Source organism: Bos javanicus, chromosome 7, assembly GCF_032452875.1.
Source record: "Bos javanicus breed banteng chromosome 7, ARS-OSU_banteng_1.0, whole genome shotgun sequence".
NCBI classification, from domain to species: Eukaryota; Metazoa; Chordata; class Mammalia; order Artiodactyla; family Bovidae; genus Bos; species Bos javanicus.
This window is the reverse complement of record NC_083874.1, coordinates 6,804,379-6,823,817: the sequence shown is the minus strand read 5'-3', so window position 1 is coordinate 6,823,817 and position 19,439 is coordinate 6,804,379.

Here is a 19,439-nt window from a genome sequence, read left to right as displayed (position 1 = left end):
CCCTGCTCCCTCCACACCCCCAGAAGTGCCTGGGAATCTGCATTTTATTTTTTGAGTTGCTAGTTAAGTTTTATTGGGGACAAAATGAGGACTGCAGCCCAGGAGACAGCACCTCTGCTTCCAAAGAGGCTGGAAGTGGGGAGGTCAATATATGTGATTTTGGTGAGGGGGGAGCTCAGGAATCTGCACTTTAAACTAGCCTCATACAAGCTCAAGCTTCTCAAGTTCGACACACCTTTGGTTCAAAGTCTCCAGGACTCCTCACCTCCCCCGGACAACCACCCAACCAGACCCCAAACAACCGCTGGGTCAGAGAAGCAACATTCCAAGGACGTGGTCGCAGTTATTCCCATCTTACAGAGAAGAGAACTGAGGTCCAGAGTGGAGAAGGGACTTGCCTGAGGCTGCACGGCAGGCCAGAAGCAGGGTGGCATCAGAACCCAGGCCCAAGGTCCCCTCCTGCACCCCACGCCCCTCTCAGGAGGCTCAGAGGGGCTAAGGATCGCTCCAGAGGCCACACAGCCCGCCGATGTCAGGGATAGAATTCAAACCCGGGTCTTTGTGCCCGCCCCCATCCCCACCCCTGATCGACACACAAGGGAACCAGCCCAGACGCAGCAGCTACTGCTTGGAGCCTGACTAAAATGTACATGTCACCCACGACCAGTAAAAGTGAAACGCAGAAGTGAAATAAAAATACTCAAGAGCTCACTGGTGCTCAGAGTCGGCTCCTGCTCTGAGACCCCGGGGCCCTTTCCTGGTGAGAGTCGAGGGGGCAGGCCGGCAAGCCAGGCGGGGGAGGCCAAGCATGGCTATGTAAAGCGGCCGGCCCAGCACCTGCGGCGGCCTGACTGTGCGGGTGGTGGAGCGTGCCCAGTGGCCCCCCGCCCCGGGCAGCTGCAGCCAGCGAGAGGGAACCGCCATGCCAGATATAACCTGACCTGAACTCCACCCAAAACCAGAGCCCCAAGGCCAGCCCGTGCCTGGAAAGCCAGTTTGGGCCCCGTGAGTTCGGGTAGGTTCTGGGCTTCTGTCTCCCTCCCAAGAAAGGTCCCAGAATGGCCACACGTCTCCTGCAGACCTCCACGCCCTTCTCTCTGCCAGGCCTGGTGTGATGTAAGAGGCTAGACTACCCCTGTCTTGGCGAGCCTGCAGTAATGAGCTCCTGCTCAGCTTGCTGTCCTGGGGAATCAGGCTTCCATCCCTCTCCTAACGGGATGATCACTACCATTAAAGGAGCCCAAAAATCCACACGTTGCTCAGAGGGGACCCTCTGCCCCTGCTCTGCCTTGCTCTGCCATTGAGCCACCTAAAGCCGGTGACAAGGACCTGGGCCTGTCCTTCTCTGAGTTAAATGCATTAAAGCCTCCAATGCCTTCTCCCAGGGCACACACAAGCACACATACCATGGTGGTCTTCACTGAACCCTCTGTCTCTGTGCCCCATTTCAAAGCGGCAGGGGCCACCGTCTGCCTGCTCTGATCAACCCAAAATGAGGAGAGAAATCACCTCCCTTGTTCTGGAGTCTATAACTCTATTAATGCAACCCATGGACCCAGCAGCTTATCTGGCAGCTACATCACAGACAGCAGGGCTATTATGTAATCATTAACCATCAATTCAAAAATTTTGAGCCCACCAGGGTTTGGCAGGAAGGATTAGGGCTGGGAATGTTCTGTTTCTTAATCTGGGTGCTAGTTACACTGGTGTGTTCACTTGAGGAAAAGTTATTGAGCTGTAGATGTCTATATGCTATACTTGAACGAAACATTTAAAAAGAAGGAAAGAGTTTGACATCAGGCTGAGACTGACAGGTAAGTAGACAACAACTAGATGAGGTTTGGAGACATGGGTGGATGCAGGAAGAGCGAGTGCTGGGGTCCTAGGGGATTCTGATGTGTTTGAGGATCTGGCAGAGACCCAGGTCTGGGGTGGGGGCAGGGACTGGCCACGTAGAACCTCCAAAGCCACCAGCAAGAGCATGGACATGACTCTGAAACCAATGCAATGCCAACAAGAGGTTAAAGTGGAGGCTGACGATGTGGAGTGGACACATACAAAGGCCGCTAAAGTCGCAAGCAGAAGTGGTCCCCAGTCCATGTGCCAGAGGGGGATACTGAGACCCAGTGAGGCCAGGCTACTTGGCTCCATGTTGCTGGTGGAGATGCAATGTGAGCCTCCTTGACCCTTCCAGGGGCTCTTTCTTTCTAGTCTGATGCCCTTGTGGAGGGTAGGCAGGCTCACTGCACCCAAGAGGTGAGGCTCCCTGAATTCGAGTCCTGGTCTAAGCTCGCTGGCCTCGGGGTCTCCTTTGTAAAATGGGGCTGGCGAGGAGGTGTCCTTTCCAGCCTCAGGTGCAGGGGGCGCTCGGTAGGCAGCGAGTCCAGCAGGGTCTTCCTGGCCAGCCCAGGGGTCATTTCACAAACCGGGGACCGCGGAGGTGGCTTTTCTGAGAAGCCTGAAGCTGAGGAGGAATTCCTCTGCTCATGGGGAACCGTGTGGTAGGAGCTGCACCGCCCCCCACCTCAGCGTGCACCAAGAGAAGGCAGGAGGCAGAAGTTTTAAAAAGAAGAAATGTCCCAATGATGCAAATTCAGACCCGTGGGGGTGAAACCAAAGCAGGAAAGAGAGCGACGAAAGAGATGCCTTGTCAGGTACCTTGTCAGGGGGTCACCATCAAGACCCCGCCAGCCCGTTTCCCCCGAGCAGGCCCTCGTTGCAGCTCTCAGACCCCACTACCATCCCACCATACTCTGTAGAATCACCTTGCTCATTTGGTTCTCTCTCATCTGTCCCCTGGCTATAGGCCATCAGTCATCTGGAGAGTAAGACCATTCTGGCTTGCTCCCCATCAAATTTCCGGCTCCCAGCCCCAGACCCTGGCACCAGGAGGAACTTAGTAAATATTTGTTGCCTGAATAAATGGTGGCAGGCCGTCTCCCCAGCTTATCTCAACAGGGGCTTTATCAGCCTTGGCTTGGCAACAGGCCAGCACCTCAAACCCTAGCCTGGCTTTGGTCTGGCCATCACACCTCTATGAACCCCATGTTCTCAGCTGAACTGTGGGCCTGGGGCTAACACATCGTTTGGGGGTCCCAGGAGATGACCCACAGCACAGAGAAAGCCAGGGACATAGGAAGTGCTCTGTAAATGGGCCCTGTCACCTTCCCCCACCCCAACCCTTGGCCTTGATCCCCTGCTGACCCCAGGATAGAGCTGCAATCTGCACCCCACCCCAGGGAAAGAGAGGACAAAGGTGGTGCCCGGAGTTGGTGGGGGTTGGCAGGCTCCCCCACTTTGAGCTCTTTCTAAGAAGACAGTAGTGATAACATTCCCCCAAAACAGGAACCAGCGGGTCACACTGGGTATTGCAGAAGCTTCCAGCGAGGGCTTCCCTGGTGGCTCAGTGGTAAAGAAGCCGCCTGCCAATGAAGGAGACTGTGGGTTCGATCCCTGGGTTGGGAAGACACCTCAGAGAAGGAAACAGCAACCCACTCCAGTATTCTTGCCTGGGAAATCCCATGGACAGAGGAGCCTGGCGGGCTACAGTCCATGGGGTCGCAAAAGAGCTGGACATGACTTAGCAACTAAACTAGCGAGGTCACCCCTTGTGCACAGCCCGAGGACCCCATGGCCGGCTTCAGGGCCCACTGGGCACAGCCTGGAAAGATTTTTATGTAAAAGTGGCCGATGCAAATCCAGGGGCCCTGGAACCACGAAAAGCCCCACTTCCCCCTTTACCATTCTAGCCTGAGTAGCTGCCACCTGGGCATGGCGGGTGGGGTGTCATTAGACACCCCAAATCTATCCTGGTCACTGAGTCAAAAAAGGGGGAAGGGACAGTACCTGTGGCCACCCCCCGCCACCAGCCCCCTGCTTTAGGGATGGTCTTAGAGGCTAGCTCTGATTTTTTTTAATCGAGACAAAATTTACATAACATAAAATGCACCATTTTAACCATTTTAAAGTATACAATCCAGTGGTTTTTTAGCATACTCACAGTGTTATGCAATCATCACCCCTATCTAATTACAGAACATTATCACCCCACAGAGAACTCCTGCCCCCCTTACCAATCACTCCTTATGGCCCCACCCCCAACCCCTGTCAACCACACATCTGCCTTCCGTCTCCACGGATTTGCCTGTTTGGATATTTCTTATAAATGGAATTGCACAGTATGTGGCATCTGGGGCTTGGCTTCTTCCACTCAGCATATTTTTGAGGTTCATCCACATTGTAATATGTATCAGAGCTTCATTCCTTTTTATGGCTGAATAATGGGTTTTCCCCATGGCTCGGCAGTAAACAATCCGCCTGTGATGCAGGAGCTGCAGGAGACGTGGGTTTGATCCCTGAGTCGGTCCCTGGGTCGGTCCCTGGAGGAGGGCATGGCCACCCGCTCCAGTGGTCTTGCCTGGAGAATCCCATGGGCAGAGGAGCCTGGCGGGCTGCAGTCCACGGGGTCACAGAGAGACACCACTGAAGTCAGTGAGCATAAACGCATGTGGTGAATAATATTCTATTGTACAGAGGGACCGCATTCTGTTTATCCCCTCACCTATCAATGGGCATTTAGTTGTTTCTGCTTTTCGGAGACTGTGACTGTTGCTGCTGTGGATGTGTGTGTGTGCAAGTGTTTGTGGGGACATGTGTTTTCACTTCTCCTGGGTCTGTACTGAGAAGTGGAATTGCTGGGTCATATGGCAACTCGATGTTTAACTCTGCAGAACAACCAGATTTTTCTCCAAGCTACTAAGCCAGTTTACATTCTGATCCGCAGTGTGGGGACTTCCCTGGCAGTCCAGTGGTTACGACTCGGCACTCCCAATGCAAGGGGCACAGGTACAATCCCTGGTCAGGGAATTAAGATCCCTGCACTGGGAAGTCCAAAGATTAAATAAAAAAAAAAAAATTTACTCTCTGTATGTTCCAATTTCTCTACATCCTCGCCAACCCTTGATCGTTTTCCTCTTTTTGAAGATAGTCATCCCAGTGTGTGAGAAGTCTCTGTTTTATAGATGGGGAAGCCGAGGCTCAGAGAGAGGGACCTGCTTGCCCAACATGAAAACTCAGCTCCTCAGACTTGAAGGCAAAGAGGAACGTGGGTGTATCACAAGGAGAACAAGATGGAAATGCTCCAGGGAATTCTTCTCAAGTGGGAATTGGACATCTGCTCATCCCATCCAACTTCCCTGTGCTTGCCAGAGCACTCCATAAGATCTCCTTAGGAACCCTTGGATGGCAAGGAGATCAAAGCAGTCAATCCTAAAGGAAATTGATCCTGAATACTCATTGGAGGGACTGATGCTGAAGCTGACGCTCCAATACTTTGGCCACCTGATGCAAACAGCTGACTCATTGGAAAAGACCCTGATGCTGGGAAAGACTGAAGGCAAAAGGAGAGGAGGGTGATAGAGAATGAGATGGCTGGATGTCATCACTGATGCAATGGACATGAACTTGGGAAAACTCCGGGAGATGGTGAAGGACAGGGAAGCCTCGTGTGCTGCTGTCTATGGGGTCTCAATGAGTCAGACATGACCTGATGACTGAAAAACAGAAGCCCAAACAGAACTTCCTTACATGCCCCCATGACAGGGCACTCACTACCTACAGAGCAGCCTGGTGGGACCCTCACCCCTGACAGCTCCCAGAATTAGCAGATTCTTTCCCAGATGGAGCCTCAATTTTTCCCTGGCTTCCTCGAAGCATGCCTTTGACCTTAGGGACCTCCTGCTCAGGGACAGCCTCACAGAAGTCCACAGACACCACCCAGCCCTTCATTCAAACCTTCTCCAGCTTCCCAGCTGGGTTTCCAATATATGTGTGTGTTTGTCACTCGGATTTGTCTGACTCTTTGCGACCCCGTGTGGCCTGCCGCCTGCCAGGCTTCTCTGTACATGGAATTCTCCAAGCAAGAATACTGGAGTGGGTTGCCATTCCCCTCTCCAGGGGATCTTCCTGACCCAGGGATCGAACCTTGGTCTCCTACATTACAGGCAGATTCTTCACCATCAGAGCCACCAGGGAAGCCCTTCCAATACGTGGAATCTGTATTTTAATTTTATTTATTTATTTGAGAGGAGAAAAGAAAATTCCTTTATTTAATTTTTTAAAAACTTTATTTTTGTCTGGGCTGGGTCTTTGTTGCTGCAAAAGGGCTTTCTCTAGTTGCAGTGAGCAGGACTGAGGTACATGGGATTCTCATTGTGGTGGCTTCTCTTATTGCGGGGGACGAGCTCTAGGTATGCAGGCTCAGTAGCTCTGACTCACAGGCTTAGTTGTCCCGTGGCATGTGGGATCTTCCCAGACCAGGAATCGAACCCATGTCCCCTGTATTGGCAGGCGGGTTCCCAACCACTGGACCACCAGGGAAGCCCTAGTGTCCATATTTTTAAAACAGCGCGGTGACTAAATGCAGTGTGGGATCCCGGAACCAAAGCTGGATGCCAGTGGAAAAGCTGGTGATGTTCAAATAAAATGTGGCATTTCATTAATAGTAACGTAAACATGAACGTCCCTTCAATTTGGCGAAGATACTGTGAAAATGTCAAATGTCGAAAGAGGAGGGTGAGGGGAGGGCTGCAGCGCTCCCTGCACTTCCTGTGTGACTTGCCGGGAAGCCTGAAATTATTCCAAAATAAAAAGTTTATTTAAAGAGTTAGCCGGACCCGAACACACATCAACCCTCAGATCCCATGGACAAGGGTGGGGAACAGAGAAAGAGATAATCTCAGAACTCGGGGCCTGAGCAAAGCCTGGGGACTCCGGCGACCCCTTCGCCTGGTGGTTCCCGGTGGCTCTGTGCCTGTCCTGGGTCACACCTGGGCCGACTTCCCCAGGAGCAAACTCTTCAAGCCTCCTTTCCAATGTCAGGTCAGAGAGGTCCCCCACAGACCTCCCCAAACCCAAACCAGCCCCACCTCACACCTCCGCTTGACTTTATCCATCTGTTCACAGCGATTTATTTTATTTTATTTTTTACTTTTTATTTTGTGTTGGGGTATAGCCGATGAACAAACAATGGCGTGAGAGTTTTGAGTGAACAGGGAAGGGACTCGGTCATACATACACATATATCCATTCTCCCCCAGACTTGTTCACAGCTATTTACTATGCAGTTGCTGCATGCCCGGCTAGGGTACCACAGCGAGCAAGAAAGCCATGATTCCTGACCATGAAGAAAAAAAAAATGTATAACAAGCAACAAGACATCAACATTGTTGTTCAGCCACCAAGTCATGTCCAACTCTTTGCAACCCCATGGACTGCAGCACACCAGGCTTCCTTCTCCTTCACTATCTCCCAGAGTTTGCTCAAATTCATGTGCATTGAGTCGGTGATGCCATCCAACCATCTCATCCTCTGTCACCCTCTTCTCCTCCTGCCTTCAATCTTTCCCAGCATCAGGGTCTTTTCCAATGAGTCGAGTGTTCACATCAGGTGGCCAAAGACTGGAGCTTCAGCTTCAGCATTAGTCCTTGCAGTGAATATTCAGGGTCTATTTCCTTTAGGAACATAACATCAGGAAAAATCTCTGTAATACAGAAAAACGAATCAGGGCAAGGAGGTGGGCAGGACTAGGGAGGTTATTTCTGCTGAGAAGGTCAAGGAAGGCCTTGTTTGAGCTCAGACCTGCAGGAAGTGAGGGAGTGAACCAGAGGGAGTTATCCATGGGAACAGCATTCTTGGCAGAAGGAACAGCTAATGTAAAGCCCAGAGGCAGACTGAACCCAGTGTGATCACAGCACAGGAGAGAGGCTAGTGAGTTAGGAATGAGAGAAGATGGGGTCAAAGGACATTAGGGATCAGATCACAGGGTCTGGATTTTTTCCCAAACGTGCCTGTGGATATACCTGGGACAGGGCCTGCATGCTCTGGTTGTTCTGAAAATATTTGCTCAAAATGGGTGGATGTACTGCAGACCCAGCCCTGCCTTTGGAGCTTGGGAGCTTTCAGGCCTATCCTTGGAGACCCCAGGGTGCAGGGAATTTGAGCCTGTTTTCCTGAGAAAGCTGAAACAGTGCGAAACTGTGTGGAATAGCTTGGATGCATTCTGGAGCCAAGGCTCTGTTTCCATCAAGGTTCAGCTGAGTTGGCCTCTCCAGGTCCCAAGTCCTTGGCTGGCAACTGCCAGCCTCAAACCTGAACCCAGGAAGACTGAAGCGCCCCTTTGCAGAGACATGACCATGTGACAGAAAAGAAGCCACCATTCTAGACATAGTCTCCTAAGCTACTGGCACTTCCTGCCAACCCCTAGGACAATCCACAGTCCCCCTGGATAGCTCCGGGCCTGATGGCAGCTCATTCCACTACTCCTGAACCCTATCTATGAACCAAGAGTGTTTGAGACCCATCTGGATGCCCACTTGGCCAAGATAGACCCAAGGAATGTGGCTTGTGGACCAACCAGACCTCAATTTCTCTTTTGTTGTTAATAACTTTATTTTTACTTATTTATTTAGTTTTGACTGCACTAGGTCTTCGTTGCCGCGTGCAGACTTTCTCTAGTTGCAGCAAGCAGAGCTATTCTTCATTGCTATGTACAAGCTCCTCACTGCAATGGCTTCTCTTGTTGCAGAGCACAGGCTCTCTTTGCACCGGCTTCAGTAGCTGTGGCTTGTGGACTCTGGAGAATTGGTTTAGTAATTTCGGCGCGTGGGCTTAGTTGCCCTGCAGCATGCGGAATCTTCAGGGATAGAACCCATTTCCCCCGCATTTGCGGGTGGATCCTTAACCACCAGGCCTGACCAGGGAAGTCCCGGACCTCAATTTCTTCAGTGTGAAATGGATGGAAAAAGCCCCACTGTGCATAATACCAACCCACTGCTTTCATCAGACGCTGGGGGCCCCCTGCCTCCCCCTCGTATCCCTGAGTGCCCCACGCGCGGCCCTTCACTCCTGACCACGGCTGGGCCCAGATACTGTTTTGATCTCACTCGGCTCGGTCGACCTAGCACCACAAGTCTGACTGCTGCGAAAACCACAGCTCGGGCGCTGTTATCTGCTATCAGCGCCGGGTGGGGGAGGGCGGTTTGGGGGCCTCTCCATATGCGTACTTCTGAGAAGAGTTGGCCCATGTCATCACAGGGCAGCTAGCACAAAACAGCTGGGTTATCAGGCCCCCCCATCGCGATTCCGGCCTATGAGAGCCTTTAATGCTGCCAGTGACTTGTTTACAGGACTTATTTTTCAGATTTTCAGCCAGATGCCTCCTGGTCTCACAGCCAAGGGCTCAGGGCTGGGGAGGGGGCAGGGAACGGCTATACCAGGGCCTCCAGAGGGTTTCCTGGGGGAAGGGATGCTGGAAGGGGTCTCGGGGGAAAGAGTGAGGGTTAGTTGCAGAAAGTGGGGAGGATGCTCCAGGAAAAAGGACCCACATGGGCAAAAGCTTAGAGGGGAGGACCACTTGACAAATTGAAGTTAATAGGCTGGGCCTTATCTCAAGGGCAGTGGGGACTTTGCAGAGCTAAAGCTGGGGAGGTGAAGGTTCAAATCCCAGCCCCCGCTCTGTAACAGGACCCAGAGCTTGCAGTCTCTGAGCCTTGGTTTTCTCATCTGTGAACTGGGCACAGTGAGTAGCACTCACCCCATGTGGGTGATGTGAAGATAAAGCAACACCACTTGACGTGGGCTGGAGGGAGACGTGCCAAGCAGGGACAGGCTGGAGGGAGCTGGACCAGTGACGCCGTCAAGAAATGGAAGCTTTGGGGACTTCCCTGGTGGTCCAGTGGTTAAGGATCCGCCTTGCAAAGCAGGAGATGTGGGTTCAGGCTTTGGTTGGGGAAGTAAGATCCCATGTGCCAGGGAGCAATTTAGCCCTTAATTGCTGGCGACTGCTGAGCCAGCAAGCTCTGGAGCCTGCGAGCCACAACTAGAGAATACACGCGCTGCAGCCAAAGATCCCTCCTGGTGCGACCAAGACCCAGTGCAACCAAATAAATAAAGGAAAGGAAGAAAGACAGAATCGGAAAATCTGCATGGCTGGAAAGTAGATTAGTGGTTGCTTAGGGTCAGGGGAGGCGACTGGAGCAGTAGGGAGATGATAGCTAAAGAGTAGGGCTTTCCCAGTGGCTAAGCGGTGAAGAATCTGCCTGCAAGGTAGGAGATGCGGGTTCGATCCCTGGGTCGGGAAGATCCCCTGGAGGAGGAAATGGCAACCCACTCCAGTATTCTTGCCTGGAAAATCCCATGGACAGAGGAGCCTGGAGGGCTACAGTCCATGGGGGTCTCAAAGAGTTGGACACAACTGAGCATGCACACAGCTGAAGGGTACAGGGTTACTTCCTGAGGTGATGAAAATGTTGGAAAATGGACCGTGGTGATAGATGCACAGCTCTGTGAATACACTAGAAACCATTGCATAAGATACTTCAAATGGGCGAATTAAAGGCTTTGTGCATTTATATCTCAATAAAACTTAAAAACAAATGAGGGGAACTTCCCAGGTGGTGCAGTGAATAAGAATCCACCTGCCAAAGCAGGAGACGTGGGTTCAACCCTCGGTCCGGGAAGATTCCACATGCCTCGGGGCAGCTAAATCAGCGTGCCTCAACTACTGAGCCTGGGAGCCGCAACCACTGAAGCCCGCGGGCCTAGAACCTGTGCTCCACAGCAAGAGGAGCCACCGCAGTGAGAAGCCTGAGCATCCAGCTAGACAGGAGCCCCACTCACTGCGGCTGGAGAAAAGCCCGCACAAAAGCAACGAAGACCAAGCGCAGCCAAAAATAAACAATGTAAAGAACAGACGAGGCCTTTTCTTTCTTGGAGCTGGAAAATGCAGGAGGCAGTGGCGAACCTCCTGTAAGAGATGTTTCAAGGGATGCTGAAGGACAGAGCTCATGAGTGCTCTGATACCCAAGCCGGGACTACGTGAGCCTCCACTGGGAACCCCAGCTGCCACAGCTGTTCCTGCCTCTCCTCAGCGGGGGAGGTGCCAGGGGCTGCCCTTCAGATGTGGCAGCAGGCACCGGGCCCCCCGCCCGCCCACAGCACCGGGCCAGCCTGGGGTTTCCATGCATTTGTTACCTGTCTACCTGCTAAGCCACTTCCTCTGCCGGCTGCCACCCGCCTGTCTGTCTGTCTGCTCACAGGTGTTTGGGTTCTCCTGGCCCTGACATGCCAAGGCCCTCCTTCACCTCGCCCCTCACCTGCAACCCACCATTTGACATTTTGGTAATACCTCCCAGAATGAACTGGGGACAAGTTGAGAGGAAGGCCTAGTCCCGACCCTCTTCCAAGAAAAAAGGGTCCGAAGTCAGAGACGGCTTTACCACAAACCCCCCGGGGGTACTTCTCTGGGATAGCTGAGCCTCAGTTTTTTCACCTGAGCAATGGGGTTAAAATTGCCAACCATTGGACTTCCCTAGTGGCTCAGTGGTAAAGAATCAGCCGGCCAGTGCAGGAGACGTAGGCTCGATCCCTGGACAGGGAAGATCCCACATGCCACGTGCGTGGGGAGCAACCAAACCAGTGTGCCGCAAAAATTCAGCCTGCACTCTAGAGCTGGATATCCGCAACTACTGAGCCCTTGAGCCACAACTCCTGAAGCCTGCGTGCTAGAGCCGGTGCTCCCTAACAAGAGAAGCCACTGCAGTGAGAAACCCAGGTACCACAACTAGAGAATAGCCCCTGCTTGCCACAACGAGAGAAAAGCCCATGCAGCAATGAAGACCCAGTTCAGTTCAGTCGCTCAGTTGTGTCCAACTCTTTGCAACCCCATGAACTGCAGCACGCCAGGCCTCGCTGTCCATCACCAACTCCCAGAGTTCACTCAGACTCACATCCATCGAGTCAGTGATGCCGTCCCGCCATCTCATCCTCTGTCGTCCACTTCTCCTGCCCCCAATCCCTCCCAGCATCAGTCTTTTCCAATGAGTCAACTCTTCGCATGAGGTGGCCAAAGTACTGGAGTTTCAGCTTTAGCATCAGTCCTTCCAAAGAAATCCCAGGGCTGATCTCCTTCAGAATGGACTGGTTGGATCTCCTTGCAGTCCAAGGGACTCTCAAGAGTCTTCTCCAACACCACAGTTCAAAAGCATCAATTCTTCGGTGCTCAGCTTTCTTCACAGTCCAACTCTCACATCCATACATGACCACTGGAAAAACCATAGCCTTGACTAGATGGACCTTTGTTGGCAAAGTAATGTCTCTGCTTTTGAATATGCTATCTAGGTTGGTCATAACTTTCCTTCCAAGGAGTAAGCGTCTTTTAATTTCATGGCTGCAATGACCATCTGCAGTGATTTTGGAGCCCAAAAAATAAAGTCTGACACTGTTTCCACTATTTCCCCATCTATTTCCCATGAAGTGATGGGACCAGATGCCATGATCTTCATTTCCTGAATGTTGAGCTTTAAGCCAACTTTTTCACTCTCCTCTTTCACTTTCATCAAGAGGCTTTTTAGTTCCTCTTCACTTTCTGCCATAAGGGTGGTGTCATCTGCATATCTGAGGTTATTGATATTTCTCCTGGCAATCTTGATTCCAGCTTGTGCTTCTTTCAGCCCAGCGTTTCTCATGATGTACTCTGCATAGAAGTTAAATAAGCAGGGTGACAATATACAGCCTTGACGTACTCCTTTTCCTATTTGGAACCAGTCTGTTGTTCCATGTCCAGTTCTAACTGTTGCTTCCTGACCTGCATGCTGGTTTCTCAAGGGGCAGGTCAGGTGGTCTAGTATTCCCATCTCTTTCAGAATTTTTCACAGTTTATGGAAACTGTGATCCACACAGTTTATGGAAACTATGATCCACACAGTCAAAGGCTTTGGCACAGTCAATAAAGTAGAAATAGATGTTTTTCTGGAACTCTCTTGTTTTTTCGATGATCCATCGGGTGTTGGCAATTTGATCTCTGGTTCCTCTGCCTTTTCTAAAACCAGCTTGAACATCTGGAAGTTCATGGTTCACGTACTGCTGAAGTCTGGCTTGGAGAATTTTGAGCATTACTTTACTAGCGTGTGAGATGAGTGCAACTGTGCGGTAGTTTGAGCATTCTTTGGCATTGCCTTTCTTTGGGATTGGAATGAAAACTGACCTTTTCCAGTCCCGTGGCCACTGCTGAGTTTTCCAAATTTGCTGGCATATTGAGTGCAGCACTTTCACAGCATCATCTTTCAGGATTTGAAATAGCAAGACCCAGCACAGCCAAAAAATAATTTTTTTTTCAAAAAATAAATTAAAAAAATTTTTTTTAAAAATCACCAACCATGCAGGATGGCTGTGAGGAGCACGGGGCCTTTGCACTGGCTGTTCCCTCTGACCTCTCTCACCTCATGGAAGACACCCTCCTGCCTCCTTCCAGCCTCAGGCATGAATAAGCCCCCCTCTCCCCCTAAGAGCAAGCACCTCAATGCCTAGAATTCTTTTCTGTGCCTGTTTACCAGTTCCTCTGGTGGCTTAGATGGTAAAGGAATCTGCTTGTAATATGGGAGACCTGGGTTCAGTCCCTGGGTTGGGGAGATACCCCGTGGGGAAGGGAATGGCAACTCACTCCAGTTCTTACGTGGAGAATCCCATGGACAAAGGAACCTGGTGGGCTACAGTCCATGGGGTCACGAAGAGTCAGACACAACTGAGCGACTAACACTTTCCAGTGGTCATGTGTGGATGTGAGAGCTGGACCATAAAGAAGGCTGAGCACCAAAGAATTGATGCTTTTAAACTGTGGTGCTGGAGGAGACTCTTGAGAGTCCCTTGGACTGCAAGGAGATCAAACCAGTCAATCCTAAAGGAAATCAACCCTGAATATTCTTTGGAAGGACTGATGCTAAAGCTGATGCTCCAGTACTTTGGCCACCTGATGCGAGGAGCTGACTCACTGGAGAAGACCCTGATGCTGGGAAAGATTGAAGGCAAAAGGAGAAGAGGGGGCGATGAAGGATGAGATGATTAGAGAGCATCCCCGACTCAAAGGACATGAACTTGAGCAGACTCCGGGAGATAGTGGAGGACCGGGAAGCCTGGTGTGCTGCAGTCTATGGGGTGGCAAAGAGTCAGACACAATTTAGCAAATGAACAGCAACAAATATTGCTATATCTTCTAGTGTTGGCTTTAGGAACAGGAACAACCCAATTAGCAGGAACATAAGAAAGATAGAAAGCTCATTTCATTCTCTTACCAAACTTGGAGACAGATTGACCACAGCTTGATTTTCTCATTTATACAATTGATGATGGCAGTACCTAGTTCATGGGCTTGTTGTGGCTTATTATCATCATTTCTTTTCTTTCACATTAAAAAAATTATTTTTAATTGAAGGGTAATCGCTGTACAATATTACGTTGATTCCTGCCATTCATCAACACGAATTAGCCATAGATATCCATATGTCCACTTCCTCCTGAACCTCCTTCCCATCCCCACCACTTCCCACTCCCACCCCTTCCCACTCCCACTACTACCCTGCCTCTAGGCTGTCACAGCACTGGGTTGAGCTCCCCACATCATTGCAGCGAGTTCCCACTGGCTGTCAATTTTACGTACAGTAACGTATATGTTTCCATGCTACTCTCTATCCGCCCCATATCGCTTGTTTCTATGTTTTGGTGTTTGGGCCCGGAGGCAGCTAGGATCTTAGCTCCCTGACCAGGGATCAAACCTACAACCCCTGCATTGGAAGGAGAACTTCCAGTCGCTGGACGCTGGACATGGGGATGTCCTATCCCATGTGGTTTCTTTGTATCTTGTTGCCGGCAGAGGTGTGTCCAGGTAGAAGGATGGCAACATGGCAGCAAAGGGTCCCGGGTCCCAGGCCTGCCTCAGATTTAGTGACTATTCACTCAGTAATGATAGGATTGAGTCTGGGGAAGTGTACGCACAGATTCAACAGAAAATTGCATGTGGTTTTACAGCAAAGTTAACAAGAAAATGTCAAGGGGGTGAGCGAAAACTTCAGAAATGTTTCAAAATACATCCTGAAACCTCAAAGAAATTCTCTGCTTGAGGTGGGTCAGGTTGGATCCAACCTCACTCCACCCCCACCTCCCACCTCCAAGAGGCAAGGTTTGAGCAGCAGAACCCTGGGAACCCCCCAAGGCCTGCCCTGGTCTCACCCCTGTCTTCAGATAGTCACAAAACTGGAAGAAAAAAAATGGTAAAGGACACTTCCCTCCAGACCTTTGGGTGCTACAGAGCTCCTGGTGGTTCAGGGACTGTCCTAAGCCCCAGGCCTAAAAGAAGGAAGAGCCAGGATTCAAAAACACTGGGCCTCTCAAAGCCAACCGGAGCTCCAGGCAGGGGCCTGAGCTACAGCATACGGCTACCCCATACAGCTGCTTGGGCGCAGGCCCCGGTTTGGACACTGCCTCTGAGAAGCCCTCTAGGATACTCTTGCTCATCCTGGGTCAGGTTGGGGGTTCCTAGGGCTCTGCCATGGTTCCTACACCCTACCCGACCACCACACACACAGACATGCACCTGGAACCTAGAGGGACCTGGTGAAATGCTCACCGCTTCCCTCACCCTCACCTCGAGCACTTATCGTTGTTGTGCAGTCGCTAAGTCGTGTCCAGCTCTTTGCAACCCCATAGACTGCAGCACACCAGGCTTCCCTGTCCTCCACCATCTCCCAGAGTCTGCTCAAGTTCATGTCTTTTGAGTCAGTGATGCTCTCTAATCGTCTCATCCTCTGTCATACCACCCACCACCCCCCAACCCCACATCAGGGTCTTCTCCAATGAGTCGGCTTCTTGCATCAGGTGGCCAAAGTACTGGAGCTTCAGCTTTAGCATCAGTCCTTCCAAAGAATATTCAGGGTTGATTTCCTTTAGGATTGACTGGTTTGATCTCCTTGCAGTCCAAGGGACTCTCAAGAGTCTTCTCCAGCACCACAGTTGGAAAGCATCAATTCTTTGGCGCTCAATCTTTTTTATGGTCCAGTTCTCACATCTGTACATAACTACTGGAAACTAAGCTTTAACTAAGTGCAGTATTTATAACTCGTTGCAAAGCCAGGGGAGATGATTCTACTTTCCAATGCACACCTCCAAGATGAGAGGCAGGCAGATGGGGATGTGAGGGTAGATGGAGGGCTTCAGAGGCACTACACAGCCACATGGCCCCAGAAAGGCAGATGCTATGAGAAATTACATCTGAAAGCCTGATTCGAATGTTTATCCCCGAACTGATCTCCTGGTTTCCTGAGGTTTCTGGCAAACCTCCACCCACCTCTCCACCCCGGGTCCCTCCTTGCCTGGGCCACAGGCTTTCAAAAGCCCAGCTTGTTCTCTACCCCAGGATCTTTGCACATGCCGTTCCCTCTGTCCAAAGCATCTTCCCCCAGATTCTCACACAACGCATTCCTTCACCTCCTTCAGGCCTCAGCTTAAATGTCACCTCCTCAGAGAGGGCCCCCTTGGGTCCCCTAGCTACTAAACAGCCCCCATAGCACCCCTGCCTCAACACCCTATTTATGTAATTCCCCGTCTCTGTCATGACCTGTCATCAAATCATCAGACGTGATCCCCTTGGAATGTCAGGACCATCAGGCAGGACTCGACCTGTCCTATTCACTGCTGTGGCCCTGGGACAGGGGTGGGGCTGAGCTCAGCACGTAGTAGGTGTTCAGGAAACTCAGAGAACCGGGGAGGTCAGTTTTTGGAAGCCTGAAGTCTGTAGACAGAGAGGGAAGCAGAAGAATGGGGCTGCCATCTCAAACTACAGGTGAAGCAACAGAGTCAGGGAGGGCAGGAAGGTGACCGGGTCCTCTCTCCCCTACCCCTCCACCCAGCAACCAGGTGACCTTCTTCTTTCTCAGTTTCCCTGTTTGAACCACTTCCCTTCCAGGACCACCTTGTCCTGGGGGAGGGAGGGGGCCAAAAACACTCTCCTGCCTGTGGGTTCCTTCCAACCTCACTCCAACCCCATGGTGGTAGGGGGGAAGATATTATTACTATTATCCCATGCAGATGAGGATCAAAGTCAAAGGGGTCCAGAGGAGGGAGGTGGGGGGCCCAGAGTGCTCTAAGAATAGACATCAATAATATGTAATGCAATCTTTTTGAAAATCAAATGAGTGCAAAAATATCCATGATGAACAAAGTATTCCCTTTCTAAATAAAGACGAGTCTGAGCCAGCAGGGGTGGGATTCACCTTGCTGTCCTAACCCCAGTCCCAGGGGGAATCCGGGCTTTAGAGGGACAGCTGTCCGGCCCCAAACGCAGCCCACTCAGAGGCTGGGGCTCCAGTAGGTGGTCACTGGAGGCTGTGAGGACAGGACGTGACATTGTGGGGTCCCTCAGATGACACAGAGCCCCGGGACCTGTCCTGTGTCTCAAGGGGGCCAACCATGCTGGAAAATCCACACCGAGCCACAACCAGGTGAGTGACACACACGGATGCCAGTGGCAGAATCTAGAGGCGACCCCGGCCCCTCAACAAATAGAAAGCAAAGGGGAAAATGAAAGGAGAGAGGAAAAACTACATGTTAAAGAGACAAAAGAGACATTCCAACCTAATGCACATTAGCTTGGAACAGGATTCAAACAAACCAACCATAAAAAAGAAAAAAAAATGTATATATCAGTTCAGTTCAGTCACTCAGTTGTATCTGACTCTTTGTGACTCAGTGGACTACAGCACACCAGGCTTCCCTGTCCATCACAAGCTCCCAGAGCCTGCTCAAACTCATATCCTTCGATTCGGTGATGCCATCCAACCATCTTATCCTCTGTGGTCCCCTTCTCCTCCTGCCTTCAGTCTCTTCCAGCATCAGGGTCTTTTCAAATAGGTCATCTATTCGCATCGGGTGGCCAAAATCTTGGAGTTTCAGCTTCATCATCAGTCCTTCCAGTGAATATTCAGGACTGATTTCCTTAAGGATTGACTGGTTGGATCTCCTTGCAGTCCAAGGGATTCTCAAGAGTCTTCTCCAACACCACAGTTCAAAAACATCAATTCTTCCACACTTAGCTTTCTTTATGGTCCGACTTTCACATCCATACATGACTACTGGAAAAACCATAGCTTTGACTACACGGACCTTTGTCAGCAAAGTAATGCCTCTGCTTTTTAATATGCTGTCTAGGTTAGTCATAGTTTTTCTTCCAAGGAGCAAGCGTCTTTTAATTTCATGGCTGCAGTCACCATCTGCAGTGATTTTGGAGCCCAAGAAAAGAAAGTATCTCACTGTTTCCATTGTTGCCCCATCTATTTGCCATGAAGTGATGGGACCGGATGCCATGATCTTAGCTTTTGAAATGTTGAGTTTTAAGCCATTTTTTTACTCTCCTCTTTCACTTTCATCAAGAGGCTCTTTAGTTCTTCTTCACTTTCTGCCATAAGGGTGGTGTCATCTGTGTATCTGAGGTTATTGATATTTCTCCTGGCAATCTTGATTCCAGCTTGTGCTTCATCCAGCCCAGCATTTCTCATGATGTACTCTGCATAGAAGTTAAATAAGCAGAGTGACAATATACAGCCTTGACGTACTCCTTTCCCAATTTGGAACCAGTCTGTTGTTCCATGTCCAGTTCTAACTGTTGCTTCCTGACCTGCATACCGATTTCTCAGGAAGCAGGAAAGGTGGTCTGGTATTCCCATCTTTTTAAGAATTTTCCACAGTTTGTTATGATCCACACAGTCAAAGGCTTTGGCATAGTCAACAAAGCAAAAATAAATTTTTAAATTAATTGTATTGGAGTATAGCTCCTTTACAATGTTGTGTTTATATATATATATATATATACACACATAGTATTTTTAAAATGTGTGTAAATATGTTTATATATAAAACTTTACATGTATTACACATTTGTGTATTATCACATATTTGCATATATTTACATATGTTCACATATTGTGTGTGTGTATGGTCAGTTCTCATTATACTCCTAAAACACTGAATTAGCCAATATTGGACCCATAGCCCCTAAAGAAAATACAAGGCTAGGTTCCTGCAAGCCTCTGGTCACAACGTCTTCATCAACCAGTAAATGCATAGCCTTGTTTTCCACATGTTTCTATTTCAATACACTTTTTAAAAAAATTTATTGATTTGCATTAATTTTTAAAAAATTTTTAATTGAAAGATAATTGCTTTAAAGTATTGCATTGGTTTATACCAAACATCAACATGAATCAGCCATAGGTGTTGGTTTTTTTTAAGATATTTTTGGTTGCACTAGGTCTTCGTTGCTGCGAGAGGGCTTTCTCTAGTTGCGGAGAGCAGGGGCTACTCTTCATCGTGGTGTACGGGCTTCTCGTTCCAGTGGCTTCTCGAATCAGGGAGCACAGGCTCTAGGCACGTGGGCTTCAATAGTTGCAGCGCGTGGGCTCAGGAGTTGCAGCACGCGGGCTCAGGAGTTGTGGTGCATGGGCTTAGCTGCTCCAAGGCATGTGAGATCTTCAGAGACCAGGGATCGAACCCATGTCCGACAACATTGCAGGCAGATTCTTATCCACTGCACCGCCAGGGAAGTCCTAAATACACTT